Source organism: Pinus tabuliformis, chromosome 1_2 (genome assembly GCF_031772625.1).
Source record: "Pinus tabuliformis cultivar Carrire ecotype Pingquan chromosome 1_2, CPIR1, whole genome shotgun sequence".
Lineage (NCBI taxonomy): Eukaryota > Viridiplantae > Streptophyta > Pinopsida > Pinales > Pinaceae > Pinus > Pinus tabuliformis.
In genome coordinates, this window is record NC_142298.1 from 1,334,814,041 (window position 1) to 1,334,830,470 (window position 16,430).

General features: G+C 38.1%; 1 pseudogene; it reads left to right on the forward strand.

Moving 5' to 3' along the window:
- LOC149211126 (GDP-mannose 3,5-epimerase 2-like) overlaps positions 1–14,032 on the forward strand; it is a 31,217-nt pseudogene extending 17,185 nt beyond the window's left edge.
- Positions 14,033–16,430: the final 2,398 nt, after the last annotated feature.

Here is a 16,430-nt window from a genome sequence, read left to right on the forward strand (position 1 = left end):
CTTTAGGAGAAATCAACAACAACCCTTGCAAGCTCATGCGAAGGGGACTTTATATCAATGTTTATACAAAATATCTCAGGTATTGAGTCATCTGAGAGAGAAAATATCTTCATAAATGCGTACAGAAAGTAGGAAAAGAAGTTATTGCAACTTTGAATGCAGCATAAATGCTCTTTATGTCTGTCAGAGGGTAATTTGACCTTTGGAGGTCATTGAGTCGGTTGAGCCGTTTTGCTTTAACGCTGAATAATGCGTCTTTATTTCTTGCTGCGCTGTATTTTCTCGGCCCTGCCACCTGTAGTCTTCTATTTCTGCTTTGTTGGCCGATGCATCTGCTGAGTTGGCTCAGCTTTAATTCATAATGCATGCTGATTTTGTTGAACTGTGCTCTGCATGACAACTGATACTCTTTAAGAAACAAAATTGTTAAGTGGCTCCCTGTTTACAAAATCTTCTGTATTGCATGTGTCCACCATTCTTGCGTAGGGAGTTGATGCTTGAGAATAGCATCCATTGTCTCCTCTACCTCTGTGTATTTGAAGAAATTGGGAGCTACCCCAAACAGGTGATTGATCTCATTCATTATAAAAAACAGATTCTCGACTCTGTTGTAAAGAGACTGTCCTGTGGCTGGCCCTGTTTCTTCTGCGGTGCTGGGCTTATCATTGATCTGGCTAGTGGCAAATGTATTGACCCTTTTAGCATATTGGTCATGTGTGAATAATCTCCCTGCGCTGTTCAGTAAGCCAGGGAGTCCTCTGCTTTCTAACACTTGAAATTTTTCTAGAAACTTGTTCACCTCAGTTTGCATATCCTGGGTTCTTCTTTCCAATGTCTGCACTAAATTTCTCAGTGTGAGAACCCTTTTGACCATTTGGATAGTCTCAGTTCTGTTTGCAATTCCCATGGCAGCTAACTGAGAACTTGTTCTATGGTTAAGTACATTGATCATTCTAGTGGCCACTTCAGGGATATTGCTCAATTGAGCTCTTGATCTGTGAATCTCCCTCTGTGCCTTTGGGATGAGCTCTAGTTGCTCATGGATAGTTTCAATGTATGGCCATTTCTCATTGATAGATTGACCAATGTTAGCCCATAGCACTATTTTCAATTCGGCCACCACTTTATCTAACTTGAGCTCATTCTCTAGCTCTTTTATTTTGTTTTTGAGGGCTTTCACCTCCCTGTCTTTCTCTGCCACAGTTTGTTTGGATTTATCATATCTATCATTGATTTTAGCCAAAGATTCTTTGGCTGAATTGAGCTCCAACATTTGAGCTTCCAGGACTTGGATTTCGTTCTTCAGCTTTTGCATATCTAGGCTTTGGGCCTGCTCTGTAGTTGTTGGCGCTGCTGAAGTAGATGTTGCTGTTTGTTCGGTCTGTTGAGGAGGAGGGGAAGTGATAGGAGCAGTTTCCTCAAGATTGATGATCTGAGGAGGAGGCTGAGAAGTCTGCCCTTCTTCTCTTTGTTTCAGAGATGCCTGTAATGCTGCCTTTGCAGCCTCTGATTCTCCCAACTTCTCTTGTGCTTGAACTAGCTGTTTATAAATGGAGATCAAAAAATCTGTGGTGTCCTTCTCATGCCTTTGTTGGGCTACCTCATCTGTCTGAGGGTGAATGGTAGCTGGGATCTTGATTTTCTTTCTCATGGCAGCCATGTCAGCATCCCTCAACTTCAAGATTTCCTGTATCCCTGAAATATCTTTGGGATCATGCCCAATTTCAATGATTATGTCTTCCAGGGACCTTATTCTGTTGTCCTTTGCCTGGGATGATGCCTTCTCCAATTCCAGTTGAGAGGCTGTGGCATTGAGGCTGCTCTTTAGCTTATAATTTTCCAATGTTTCATCTGCTAAGGAGGCATACACCATCTCACCAGTTTGTTTGTGCAGTTCAATTTTGTCCATTGGGTGTATGTCTTTGGCCATGACCTCCAAGTTGGTCCTGAGGTAATCTGAGGCAGATTGGGGCTGCAGTGTTGTGGGCATAAAATGACTCATGATCATTTTGCCTTCACCTACATCAAAGGCAGACATAAGTCTCTGTTGATTAGTAGGAGCCATGTTTAGCAGATGATTGTATAGCTATATTTTGATAGGCTCATTCCTCCTTTTGATGTCTATAAATTGCTGTTTGATGCTCACTTGTCCTTCTTTTTGCTGGCTGGAGGAGCTGACCTCCCCTCCCATAGTCCTGTCCTGTTCCTGCTGGAAGGAACTTGCTGAAGCTTCTCTGCTGGGTGGGCCCATGCCCAATGCCTGTCTTATTGCTATGTCCTCCTCTGAAAAATCATTTAATCTTTGTCTTTTTTCTCCCTGGTTGATAGATGAAGTGAGGGGAGTTTCTCTATCCCTTTTTCTGCTTAAGTCCTCCTTTTGAGGAGTTTGGAGGACCGAGGCATCGGTGGTGACTTCTGGCCTAGGAGGCACTATGTTCTGAGCCTGTTGCTCAGTGGTAGTTGGGGTATCAATTACTCTTTCCTGCTGTAAGGGCTGCTGTCTGTCATGTTGCCCTTCTTCTTGCTGCAAATCTTGTTGCTGTTGTTGCTCTGCCTGCTGCTACCTTTCTTTATCTGTCTGCTCTTGAGTCACTGGAGATGACTGCTCCTTCTCTTGATGTGTCTGCTCTGTCTCCATTTCCTTTTCTTTGCCTCTGCTGGATGTATTTTGAGTGGCCTTGGTAGTTTGCTGCTTGGCAGTTGAGGAGGATTCAGCTGCTCCCGTTTGTGTGCTTGGAAGTGTGAATACCTGTGAACAAAGTTCAAGGTCAGCCATTTTCTTTAGATTCCTTAGTGCCCTCTTGTTCAGCTCTTCTTGTGACAAGGGCTCTTCTAAGGTCCCTCTCCTCCATTTGTCTTGGTTTGCATATTTTTCAATGTGAGGGATGCTATGGTGATCATAGGCAGATAACTTATATTTGAGCCTCCTCATAGATATGAAATGATTAGGGTCATAGGGTACCCATAGGAAACTGGTTTGCAGGCCAAGGGCCTCAAGAATTCTCTCTGCTTCCCTCCATCCTTGCTCCCTCTCGTTATAGATGAAATGGCCAAGTTGGCTTTTGACCTTCAACTGTGCTTTTTTGCCTTTTCCTGAAAAATGAAGCACATCAACTCTGCCAAATTGCCTAAAGTCCTCTAGGGCAAATAGCCTCATAGGCACATACTTGGGTAGTTTGAAAGGAGGTAGATCACACCCATATATCCTGATGACAGTGTGGTTTTGGTAGAAGTACCAATCCCCAATGCTATAAGCTTTGGACAGCTGAATAATTCTCTGCATGTCATCAGTGAGTCTCGGAGGAGGTGAGCTCATCAGCATTGCCATAGCTGGATGGATGAACAGATCCATGAATTCACAGTAAGTGTATGGAGACTCAGGTCTAATGTGGAAGACAGATGACCAGTAGACCACTGATCTGGGATTGCCTTGGGCATCCATTCTTTTGATTGAAAAGTGAAACTTCTCATGTTGATGGTACAAGATCAAATGGTAAATGTAGGAGGTGTATCTGAACATCCTATCTCTCCTCAAATTCATTAATTGCTCATGAATCTTGTCTGATATGTAGGTGGCATAGTCATAGCAGATTGGTGACTTGCCAGGAGCAAACATAAGCATCATTACCAGCACAGTTGCATCAATATGCTCAATTGAACTATATCCCAAGATGGGAGAAATCATATCTGCAAGGTCTTTGCCCAGCTCATTGAGATATACATTAAGAATTGGAGGGCCCATCACAATGTTAGTTTTAATGTATAATTGATTAAATTTGATAATTTGAGCATCTGTGAGTTTATCCCCTTGTTTTATCAGGTTTACCAGTGACAAAGGAACCAACTTCTTCTGAGGGTTGAAGCAAAGCATGTCTCTGATAGCTTGAGGGGTAACATAGAAAAGTACTGAACCAGATGGGTCAACAACAACCCTCTGAGAAACATCATATTGTTCAGCACAGATGTGGATTAGTTCAGGGAACTGGTTGACCTAAGGGAGCTTGAAAGTAGGGAGGAAAGAATCCCATAAGCCCAATATATCTGTCCCATTTTCATGCTTGGTTTTCAACTCATTCAACAGATGAATGTGGAATTTGCTGCTCATAAGCTTCTCTTCTGTAATTTGGTAATCCATATCTGCCAAGGTTTGCCATTTCAAGTTCTTTTGAGGGGCATTCAGAGGTTGAACATTTAGTACTACAGGTGTCTCCATTGTACAGGAGGATTTTGAATTAAGTGCAAAGTGATTTTGATTGAGCAGGACAGTACAGAGGAATGCCTCTATACCAGGGAGGTGAAATTATCAGGAATAGAGAGTGGTTCTAGTAAATAGCAATTGAAATACTATTTATAGTGCAACTAGGACCAATGTTTGGCCTCTCTTTGTCTCTCTCAGTAGTTAAATTTGGTTTGAATGAGTCTGCCGCAATTGCGCAGTCAGAGCTTAGTTTTTTCAATGAAAATACAGGTAAAACAAGGCTTGGCTAGTAGTTTTCGAGTCCACAACTGTCAAAGGGGCAGGTGCAGGGATTTCTGCCGGTGAATTCAAGCGTTTTCTCTGTTCTAAGCTCTTTCGAGGGACAAAACAGATAAAGAAGGTACATGAAGGATTTATGGCGGAAAATACCTGGTGAGGAGTAGGCAATGGTCACGGATGATTGTGGAAATGGCGCTCCTCCGGTCTCCTGGTCGGGTTCTGCAGGTTGGTGGACTTTGGACGTGAAAATCGCATGCAGGAGCAACAATGTCTTTTGTGAGAAAAATGTGAAAAAACGTGAAATTTCACCATATTATTGGCTTTTTGGACTTTTGGTGCGTTTTTCTGCTGACGTCAGCATGACAGACGTCAGCATGACGTCATAGGTGGGGTCAGGACCGGCTGACGTCATAGGTGAGGTGGCGGGCTCTGATTGGTCCACGGGGATGGTGAAGTGGCAGGACAGGTCGGCAGATGGTCGGGCGCAAGGGTTGACGTGTCGGCATGGTGGCAGTGACGTGGGGTGACGCGGAGGTGACGTAGCATAGGCGGAAAAGCCGAAACCGGAAACAACCAGCGGTTTCATATCGCACCGCTTATGGTACGGGGGGGAATCTGTCAGGCGTACCTCCGACGAGCTGTGGCGAGGACGCGTGGCAGCCGAGTGACGTAACCATTTTACGGATATCGGACGATATCCGTCGGACGTGAGACCTGCTCCGATATCAATGCTGACCGTCGATTCTGGAGGGCTCGATCCAACGGCTATCGGGGGAGTGACGTGACCGGTATATACGGCGGGTAAACGGCGGACATCGGAGTCGCTCCAATGTGATAAGAGCCGTTGGATGCTCTAGATCAGATCGGACGGCTGTCGGGGCGATGACGTGATAGGTGGATAAGGCAGCGGGCGGAGGAATAAATACATATTTTTTTAATGCTTTTTCAATATATTTCGAAAATCGAATATATGCGCAAACTTTGGTTAGGCAACGGAAAGTGGGTTTTTTCGGGATTTTTGGTAGTTTCAAAGGGTTTTCATGGGTAAAGGGGTTTTATAAGGTTTTTCTTGTTAAATAACAGTTTAGTGAGTGGAATGACTTTGAGGAAAGGGGGGTAGATGAGGCGTAGGTTCATCCAAGTGGCCAGATGTCACTTTGATCCCTGTCATAGGACTTATTGGCTATAATGCCAAGGGGAGGGGTATTTATACAAAATTTGGGGTTTATACACCATGGTGTTTAATACTAGTAGGGGAAAGGTGATGTAGGGATTTACATAGTAAAGTTAAAGTTAGTATGAATGGGGGGTGAACAAAGGGAGAAAACACTGAGTCTGTTTGTGAACCACTTGGTTTAAAGAGTAGATCAAAATGAAAAGATTTTTACACCAGAAATGTGGCTTCTGAATGAACAAGAACCACCATGAAACCATGATCTTCTTCCCTGAATCTCAGCTGATGAGGGGATGTTAGTAATGAAATGGAAGGGGGAAAGAGGGAGGTTAGTCATGCTCCTTGCTGTAACTTGATGAAGGTGAACACCTTGTCAATTGATAAACTTTGCCTTGGTAAACACAGTTAACACATCTGCAATGGTAAAGATAACCTTTCTGCAACCCCCACTACTTACCCAACTATTTGCCTAACATTTTTTATTTCTTCTTGGAGGGTGCACTTGGACTTGCAGACCCTTACTTGCCTTTTCTTTTCTTTGGCTTTTTCTTTGTTATTTCTATCTACCTCTACCCTTATTTCTTCCAAGGTCCCAGATTAAGCTGTTGGGAGCCTTTTCTTCTCTACCTGAACTACTTGTCTGCCAAGATTAAACAGTTTGGACAGACTTTCTTCTCTAATCTACAACTGCAAATTTAAACCATGGAATGATCCAGATTAGACTGTTGGACCATCCATCAAAATCTTAAGTCCATACCAAGCTATATACATAGATTGGATTCTCTTGGAAATATGTGATCTTTGAGTCATCAAAGCAGAGCATATTTGGTCCTTTCATAGCCAATCATGAAATATGAAACCTATTGGTATAGGTAGCTAACACATTGGTTCAAGGGCTTTCTTGTTCGAGGTTTTTTCTGTAAGCTATATGCTGAACAAGTTATCAGTAGTGGTTTACGTTTTTCCCAGAGGAGGTTGAAGGTGTACCCTGCAAATAAATCCTTGTGACGTGCATTTCTACGTCAATAAATTATTGCAGAGGTGCATGCTATTATTTGTAAGAAACATCAATGGCTGGAGGTATTTTTCTTGGGCATCCAGTTTTTACGATTCTTTACGATAAGTAATTACTCCGCATTAAAGTTCAGCGTTAACATTGTTAAAGTTTATTTTTTATTCTTTTTCCGCATTATAGCAGAATCATTATAATCGTTATAGTTATTTATGCTTACATTTGGTATTAGAGCCATGCTTTATCTCTACTTTGGTGATATAGACATACTGGCCTACCGCCTGGTTGAATTATCTATCCATGGCCGTTTTTTCATTATCCTTTGGTCCTCCAAAGCTACAATAGGCATTAGTATTAGTTTAAACTGCAGTAATAATGTTTTGAAAACATATAAACTAGTGAGTGAAACAGCTAAATAACATTTATAGATTTATGCTATTACTCTAAGAAAGAAATGCAATTGTGGAAATATGGTCGGCGAGAATTTAATTGTTAAAATTGCGATTGAATTTAGATGATTCAACCCAATAATCTTATTTCTGGGTTTTTTGTCATTTTAACTTATTCCTTTCACGAAACATTATTTTTACTCTCGTTAAGATTTGTTTATAATCTTATAAGTGAATTTTAAGTGTTTCGTGTGAGTGTTTCCGTTTTCCATATTTTTTAATTGCTTCATATTAAACTGTGTATACGCCATTTCACGTAGCATGAAATGTGAAGTACTGTGTATAGTTTTGTTTATGCAATTTATGTAAGAAATAATGTCTAGTGATCCATATAATTTTAATTAATTAGAGAATAGCCACAACATCTCTAATTAAATAAAATTATATATTATGATTGGTTAGGATCACATAAAGATTATTTAGACATTAAATTGTAATTAATTATACTAAATATAATAAATTTTATCCCATAGGAATTTTTATTATATTTATATAATTAATTAGGATAAAATGTTCATAACTTACCCACATGAATTATGAATCAATAGTTTTATCATAAAGTTCAAAACTAAGATAGAATTTATATCAAATTATAATCATAATATACTCTTAGAATTATGAATTAAGTGAATATTTTGATAAATTCTATCATAAAGAATAATTAAATCTGCTTGAATTAGAAATTTGGCCCACAGACAATTTTTATGTCATTAGATTCAATTTTGAGCATGATTTTACATTGGTAAAACATGAAATTTTATTTAGGCCTCAATTTTTAACTTAAGCACGTGATCTTTAATTTTATGCAGTTGTACAACCTGCAAATTTCTTTGAAATTCGTTGTGATATCTCTGAACCTAAGGGAAATAACTATAAGGTCTGGAAGGAAAGGATTCTCTTTCATTTAAGGTGGATGGACATAGACTATGCTATTAGGAAAGATGAACCACCAACACTCACTAATACTAGCACTGCAGCGGACATCACGCTTTATGAACGATGGGAGCGATCCAATCACCTAAGCATGATGTTCATCAAGACTAAAATTTCAGCTGGTATTTGTGGTTCCATTGATCAGCATAAAAAAGTCCGAGACTTGCTAAAAGCCATTGATGATCAATTTGTCACTTCAGACAAGACACTAGCAAGCACCCTAATCATGAAATTATCATCCCTAAGGCTCACCAGTGTGAAAGGTGTGTGCGAGCACATCATGCAGATGAGGGACACTGTGGCTCAATTGAAGAAACTCGAGGTTGAAATATCGGAGTCCATCCTGGTGCACTACATCCTAAACACCCTTCCACACCAATACGGACCTTTCAAAATCTCATACAACACACATAAGGATAAATGGTCAATTAATGAACTCATGACTATGTGTGTTCAAGAGGAAGAGAGACTGGTGATGGAACTGGGAGAAAGTACAATGCTAGCAACGCGTGGAAAGGGAAAATCTCAAGCCAATCGGAAAGGGAAAGGTAAAGTACCTCCCCAAGCCGATATCAAGAAGGATTCCAAGTGTTTCTTCTGTAAAAAGAAGGGACACATGAAGAAGGAATGCGCCAAATTTCATAAATGGCTTGCGAACAAAGGTAATTTAATCTCGTTTGTTTGTTATGAATCTAATATGGTTAATGTCAATATTAACACATGGTGGATTGATTCTGGATTAACAATTCATTTCGAATTCATTGCAGGGTTTGCAAAACCTAAGGAAGCCAGTGGCAAGTGAGCAAAGCATCTTATCAGGAAACAATATGGGCTCGCATGTGGAAGCTATAGGAACATGTTATTTAACTTTAAGTAGTGGTTTTGTTTTAGAATTAGAAAAGACCTTTTATGTTCCAAGTTTTTCTAGAAACTTGATTTCAGTTTCAAGACTTGTACCTTTTGGATATTCCTTTAACTTTTCAGAAACATCCTTCAATTTATTTTATAAATTTAATTGTGTTGGGAATGGTATTTTGTCTAATGGTATTTACTGTATTAATTTACAAAACAATGTCACTTATGATTCAATGCATGTTCACACTGGCACTAAAAGATGTGTTATTAATGAAGATTCCTCTAAATTATGGCACCGAAGACTAGGTCACATCTCCATAGAAAGAATTAAAAGATTGGTAAATGAAGGGGTACTTAATACTCTGGATTTTACTAATTTTGAGACTTGTGTGGACTGCATAAAGGGAAAGCAGACCAAAAAGTCAAAGAAAGGTGCCAATAGGAGTTCAAACATATTAGAGATCATACATATTGATATATGTAGTCCAGACATGGACTCACATGGTCAAAGATACTTCATCTCCTTTATAGATGATTACTCACGATATATGTATCTCTACATGCTTCATAAAAAGAGTGAAGCATTAGATGCCTTTAAGATCTTTAAAGATGATGTAGAGAAACAATGCGGCAAGCAAATTAAGATCGTGAGATTAGATAGAGGTGGAGAATATTATGGTAGATACACAGAAGATGGACAAGCACCTAGGCTATTTGCAAAATTTCTTCAAGAGCATGTGATTGTTGCCCAATACACCATGCCTGGTTCACCTGACCAGAATGGTGTAGTAGAAAGAAGAAATCAAACATTATTGGACATGGTGTTGAGTATTCTTAGCAGCACCAATCTTCCTAAATCCTTGTGGATTGAAGCACTTAAGACGGCAGTGTATATATTAAACCGAGTTCCAACCAAGGCTGTTCCTAAAACACCATTTGAATTATGGAAAGGTTGGAAACCGAGTTTGCAACATATGCGCGTTTGGGGATGCCCGTCTGAAGTGAGAATATATAATCCACAAGAGAAGAAGCTAGACCCAAGGACCATTAGTGGGTATTTCATTGGATATGCTGAAAGGTCTAAAGGTTACAGATTTTATTGTCCATTTCACAGCACTAGGATTGTGGAATCAAGAAATGCAAAGTTTCTTGAAAATGACTTGATCAATGGGAGCGATCAAACTAGGAACATAGTTTCTGAGAAGGATCATTCAGAATCTCAACCTTCCACCTCAAGTGATAGATTGGTTATTGTTCATAGCACCCCTCAAGTACAAATTGGTGTTGAACAACCAATTGTTGAAGTTCCACAAGTTGCTAACAACATTCCAGTAGATCAGGTAGTTCAAGAGTTGCTAAGAACTTTTGAACAACAAGTTGAACCACATACTTCTCAGGAAGATGATGGTACAACATTAAGAAGATCTACTAGACCAAAGAGATTAGCAATTCCTGATGATTATGTTGTGTATTTGCAAGAATCTGACTACAACATTAGAGCCGAAAATGATCCCGAGTCCTTTTCACAAGCCATGAGTTGCAAAGAATTAGAACTATGGTACAATGCCATGAAGGAAGAGATGAATTCTATAAAGAGTAATGAAGTCTGGGATCTTGTTGAGTTGCCTAATGGTGCAAAATCCATTGGATGTAAATGGGTCTTTAGGACAAAGAAAGACTTATTGGGCAACATTGAGAGATACAAGGCAAGACTTGTTGCTAAGGGATTCACTCAAAAAGAAGGAATCGACTACACGGAGACTTTCTCTCCTGTATCTAAGAAAGATTCCTTGCGCATTATTATGGCATTAGTAGCCCATTTCGACTTGGAATTGCAACAAATGGATGTGAAAACGACATTTCTTAATGGAGATCTAGAGGAGGAGGTTTACATGAAACAACCTGAAGGATTCCCCTCTAGTGATGGTGAGCAATTGGTTTGCAAGCTCAAGAAGTCATTATACGGTTTAAAACAAGCATCTCACTAATGGTATTTGAAATTCCATAATGTAATTTCTTCTTTTGGTTTTGTAGAAAACATTATGGAGCAATGTATATACCTGAAAGTCAGTGGGAGTAAAATTTGTTTTCTTGTTTTATATGTGGATGACATTTTGCTAGCAGCCAATGATAAGGGTTTACTACATGAGGTGAAACAATTCCTCTCTAAAAATTTTGATATGAAGGATATGGGTGAGACATCTTATGTCATTGGCATTAAGATCCATAGAGACAAATTTTGCGGGATCTTGGGTCTGTCCCAGGAAACCTATATTAATAAAATTTTAGAGAGATTTTGGATGAAGAATTGTTCACCAAGTGTAGCTCCCATTGTGAAGGGTGATAGGTTCAATTTGAACCAATGCCTTAAGAACGACTTTGAAAGGGAACAAATGAAGAACATTCCATATGCTTCTGCTGTCGGAAGCTTAATGTATGCTCAGGTCTGCACAAGACCTGACATTGCTTTTGTTGTGGGAATGTTGGGACGATATCAGAGTGATCCAGGTTTAGACCACTAGAGAGCTGCAAAGAAAGTAATGAGGTACCTTCAAGGAACCAAAAACTACATGCTTATGTATAGATGGACGGACAATTTGGAATTAATTGGCTACTCAGATTCTGACTTTGCTGGATGTGTTGATTCACACAAATCAACATTAGGATACATTTTTATGATGGCCGGTGGAGCTGTATCATAGAGGAGCAGACCTTGATTGCCACTTCCACTATGGAAGCCAAGTTTGTCTCCTGTTTTGAGGCCACTTTACATGGTGTATGGCTTAAGAGTTTCATTTCTGGGCTTAAAATTATGGGTTCTATCTCTAAGCCATTGAGAATATATTGTGACAATTCAGCTGTTGTTTTTATGGCTAAAAACAACAAAAGTGGGAGTCGAAATAAACACATCGACATTAAGTATTTAGCTATAAGGGAATGTGTTAAAGAAAAGAAAGTGGTCATTGAGCACGTCAACATTGAGTTGATGATCGCTGATCCTTTGACTAAGGGCATGCCACCGTTTAAATTCAAGGATCATGTAATGAATATGGGACTTGGTTCCATTATGTAGTTTCTCATTGTATGGACAATGTTATTTTAATGAAATTCTTAATTATTGTGATGTTTTTCTCATATTTATGTGCACCTTAATTTGATTTGAGAAAACTTATTTGTGTAGGACCAGGAATAAACATAAGGTTTATTCATTAAGAAATTGTTGCCACATAAATTATAATAAGAATAAATACATAGTAATACATGGAAGATAATACTCGTCATTAGAGGACTTATCACCATGATTCATGTATCTATTACTTAATATAGATTATCAATGGGTTTTAAGATGAGACATTAAGTTTGGAAGTATGGACCAAGTGGGAGAATGTTAAGCTCCATTACGTTTTTCCCAACTTCTGCCTACAATTACGAAAGTGAACTGCAGGGATTTCCTTAATTTCTAGAAACCGGCTGCAATAATTTCCTTAAATTACTGAAATCAATTGCAGTTAATTAATTTCTTGTTGGGAGCTTCTGAAGTGGCCCATTACTCCATCTGGAGTTGTCTACCATGATCTATGGAACACCTGACACATAGCGAATAGAAGCTTGATGGAATCTTCGCTATATATTTTTCTATTTGGTCCCCAAGCTTGCATCTCGATCCCCTTCAGTTTTACACCATCAAGTTGAGAGAGCAGAGCTTGGAAGTGCCTTTAAATTTTCTGTAGTGATTTTTCCTATCTCCATTACGTTTCACATCTTGATGAACGGGAGCACTCTCTGCTTGGGCATTTATCTCTTCTCATAACAGTGTTGCGATTGTCTTCCCCATTTTGTTGTCTCTGTAATCATGCAATTGCAGCCTTGGGTATTCTGTTCAGGATTTCCACTCCCATCTTTGGAGATATAACGCCCATTTTTCGTTGCAAACCAGACTACTATCACTTGCTCTTTTGTCAGTAAAATTCATTCTGGCACGGTAGTTTGGTACATTTTTCCTGCAGCGCTACCATGGCCTATTTGTATAACCGTAAGGTTTTATTACCATTTGTGCAACGTTGATACGCTAAAGTTTTTTTTTTAGCATTGGTTCGAGGGATTTCTTATTCGAGGTTTTTTCTGTAAGCTATATGCTGAACAAGTTATTAGTAGTGGTTTATGTTTTTCCTAGAGGAGGTTGAAGGTGTACGTAGCAAATAAATCCTTGTGAGGTGCATTTCTACGTTAATAAATTATTGCAGAGGTGCATGCTATTATTTGTGAGAAACATCAATGGTTGGAGGTATTTTTCTTGGGCATCCAGTTTTTACGATTCTTTACGATAAGTAATTATTGCGCATTAAAGTTCAACTTTAACATTGATTTGATTCTTTTTCCGCATTATAGCATAATCATTATAATCGTTATAGTTATTTATGCTTACAATCTATTGATAGGTTTGAAATGTGGGGTGATGGCAAGCAAACACGATCCTTTACATTCATTGATGAATGTGTGGAGGGTGTCCTAAGGTACCCAACCTTGGAATGGCTTTTCAAATAATTCTTGCCACCTGTTTATTCAGATTCTTCTTGTTTCTTCTAAGAAATCTTTATTTTTATATGCCACGTTGAATAAATTAGACTTTAGAGAGCCCGTGAATATTGGCAGTGATGCAATGGTCAGCATGAACGAGATGGCTAAATGGTGTCAAGCTTTGAGAACAAAAATTTGCCCATACATCACATTCCTGGGCCAGAAGGTGTACGTGGTCGGAACTCTGACAATACATTGATTAAGGAAAAGCTAGGCTGGGCACCAACCATGGAAGTTGAAGGTAAGGTTCTAGCTATTAATTTTCAGATTGTTAAACTCCATGCAGTGCATTGGCCCTTGTGCATTGAAATATGCAAAGTCACATTTGTTTCCTTTTGGTTTTGGCATGATGGCTTGAAAATTACTTATTTCTGGATCAAGGAACAAATTGAGAAGGAGAAGGCTCAGGTAATTGATCTCTCCATATATGGGAACAAATTGAGAAGGAGAAGGCTCAGGTAATTGATCTCTCCATATATGGGTCTTCTAAGGCGCTTGGCACTCAAGCCCCTATTCAACTTGGTTCTCTTCGTGCTGCTGATGGAAAGGAATGAAGACCAAAACCTAGACCTCTGGTTAAGGGGATAAATGATAAGTCAGTTTTCTATAATGCTCGTGAGATGGTTAGCAGTTGGAGACCAAATTAATTTTTCTGTTATTCTCAAGGCTTCGAGAATTTTAATTTAATTTTTATTAATTATTAGATGGATGGTAGGGATTTAACTTCCACAGAATATTTTTGGTAGTATTCAGGATAGAAGGTTGAGATTTATCTCAAAGGTACTTATGTCATTTTTACTTTTGAATTCAATTTTTTTTAAAATTTCATATTTACAAGTGTCAGATTTGATTTGTATTTATGACATTGAACTCTTATTACTTATTATTGCTTTACCATGTTTTCCTTGTTACATGTTTTTTTAAATGTAGGTGTTTAACTGATATATTGATTCTTTTTTATAATTAATAATATAATAATAATTTAAAACGAAGTTATAATTTAGTTTTTTTTTTTTGGCAATATGAGATGCATTATGAGGTAAGTTTCTTGATGATTACTATATACTGATGCCTATCAGTGTTTTCTAGCCATCTATTTATATGGCTGAGCTAGTATAAATGACTATAAAAAATTATAAATAAAATGTTACAATGATACTAAATTTTCTCATATTATATAATTCACTTTAACTCATGTACATGAATGCCACATCTCTTTAGTGAGTGCTTCAATTGACAACTATATTTTCAATTCATCAACAAGGGAAACATTTAACATCTACCACAAGCTGCATTGGAAAAATAAAGGATGTACCTAGTGTACCACTTTAGCTTTCTAAACAAAAATGCTCAAACATACTTAAAATATCAGAAATTATCAATATTTTGATGCATTAAAACAAAATGAAACACTCACAATAATGATAGGGAGAAAAAGCAAGTAAAGGGTGTGGTAAGCTTATGTGTACCACTCTAAGATCCTGACAAAAAATGCCTAAACATAATCAAAATATTAAAAGTTGTCAATATAGGGTGTGGTAAGCCTATGAGCACCACTCTAACATCCGAACTAAAAATCCCCAAACATAATCAAAATATAAGAAGTTGTCAATATTATAATATGCTATAAAATACAATGGAACACACAATAATGACATAAGAATGAAAGAATGATCGTATTTAACACAATGAGTGTCAAAATAAGATTAAAGAGGTAAGTATATATGTTTTGAGTTAATAAAGTACATAAAAATATGGTATGTAAGTGCACAAAAAAGGGGAGATAAATACCAAGTCGTGTCACAAATATTAATATATCAAAGTAGATATATATGATGACAGCCTCAAAGGCCATCTAACTGCCATTGTTCTTTTCTCCTCCCTTGATTTCCAGTTCTTCTTTTTCAATTATAGACTACATCAATGACCCAAATGATTATAAATTCATAAACACTTTTCCAAATGGTCACCATGTACATTAGGCATAATGCCAATAGGAACTCTCATAATTAGCATTAAATGCATGTCACACGAGTTTTCATAATTGTTGAGTGCATGATTGCACCCACTATGCAAAGAACAAAAATCTGATTTAATTTCTTGGTGGAATCTATCTCGAGTCTTGTAATAGTAACCTTTGCATTGATAACTCCTTGAATGACACTTTTTTACAAAGGCCCATGCATCAAATTCTTGCAATTGAAAAAGAACGAGTGTCGTTCGTTTGACCATATCCATCCTCACTATCTTCATCTTAGTTCATACTAACGATGCAAATTAGAAAAAAATCAACTCCCATGGTGCAATATTTGATTACCTTTACTTCCTTTGTTCCTTCAACCTCACCATCTTCATAGATTTACATCAAATCTAGAACAATGTTTTACAGTGTTTTCCTTTTTTATTCCTTTACACTTGCACAATTCTATGATGTTGTCAAGAAAATCAACAATGCTTATAGGCAACCCAACTTGGTGTGTCTCTTTTTCAACACCTAGTGATGTTTCTGATCTGAAATCTTATAGGAGTGATTATTTGCGTAACTTTATCATCATTAACTAAGGTTGCATAGGTGTGACTAAAAGAGGGAAACTGATTATTAATATGCCAAAAACATAAACTTGAGAGCAGAAAATAACATGACAGTAGAAAAAGAAGAAGCAAACACAACAAATTGTTGACGGAGTTCATCCCTCTTGGACTATGTCTTCAGATCCACTTCCAAGTGGATGTCCATTTTATTAGGAAATGATCCAAACATTTTCTTTACATGAGATTTCACCAACTGATTTGTGCACGCAAGCACTGCTGGTTACTGTAGAAAGAAAGCCTTCTATCTCAGCTTTCCAACACCTGTCTCTATTCTCATTTTGGCTCAAAAAAATAGTCAATAATACACCCCAATTCTGCAACTCACTATTTACTTCCTTAACCATTGGTTCATTGGCTAAG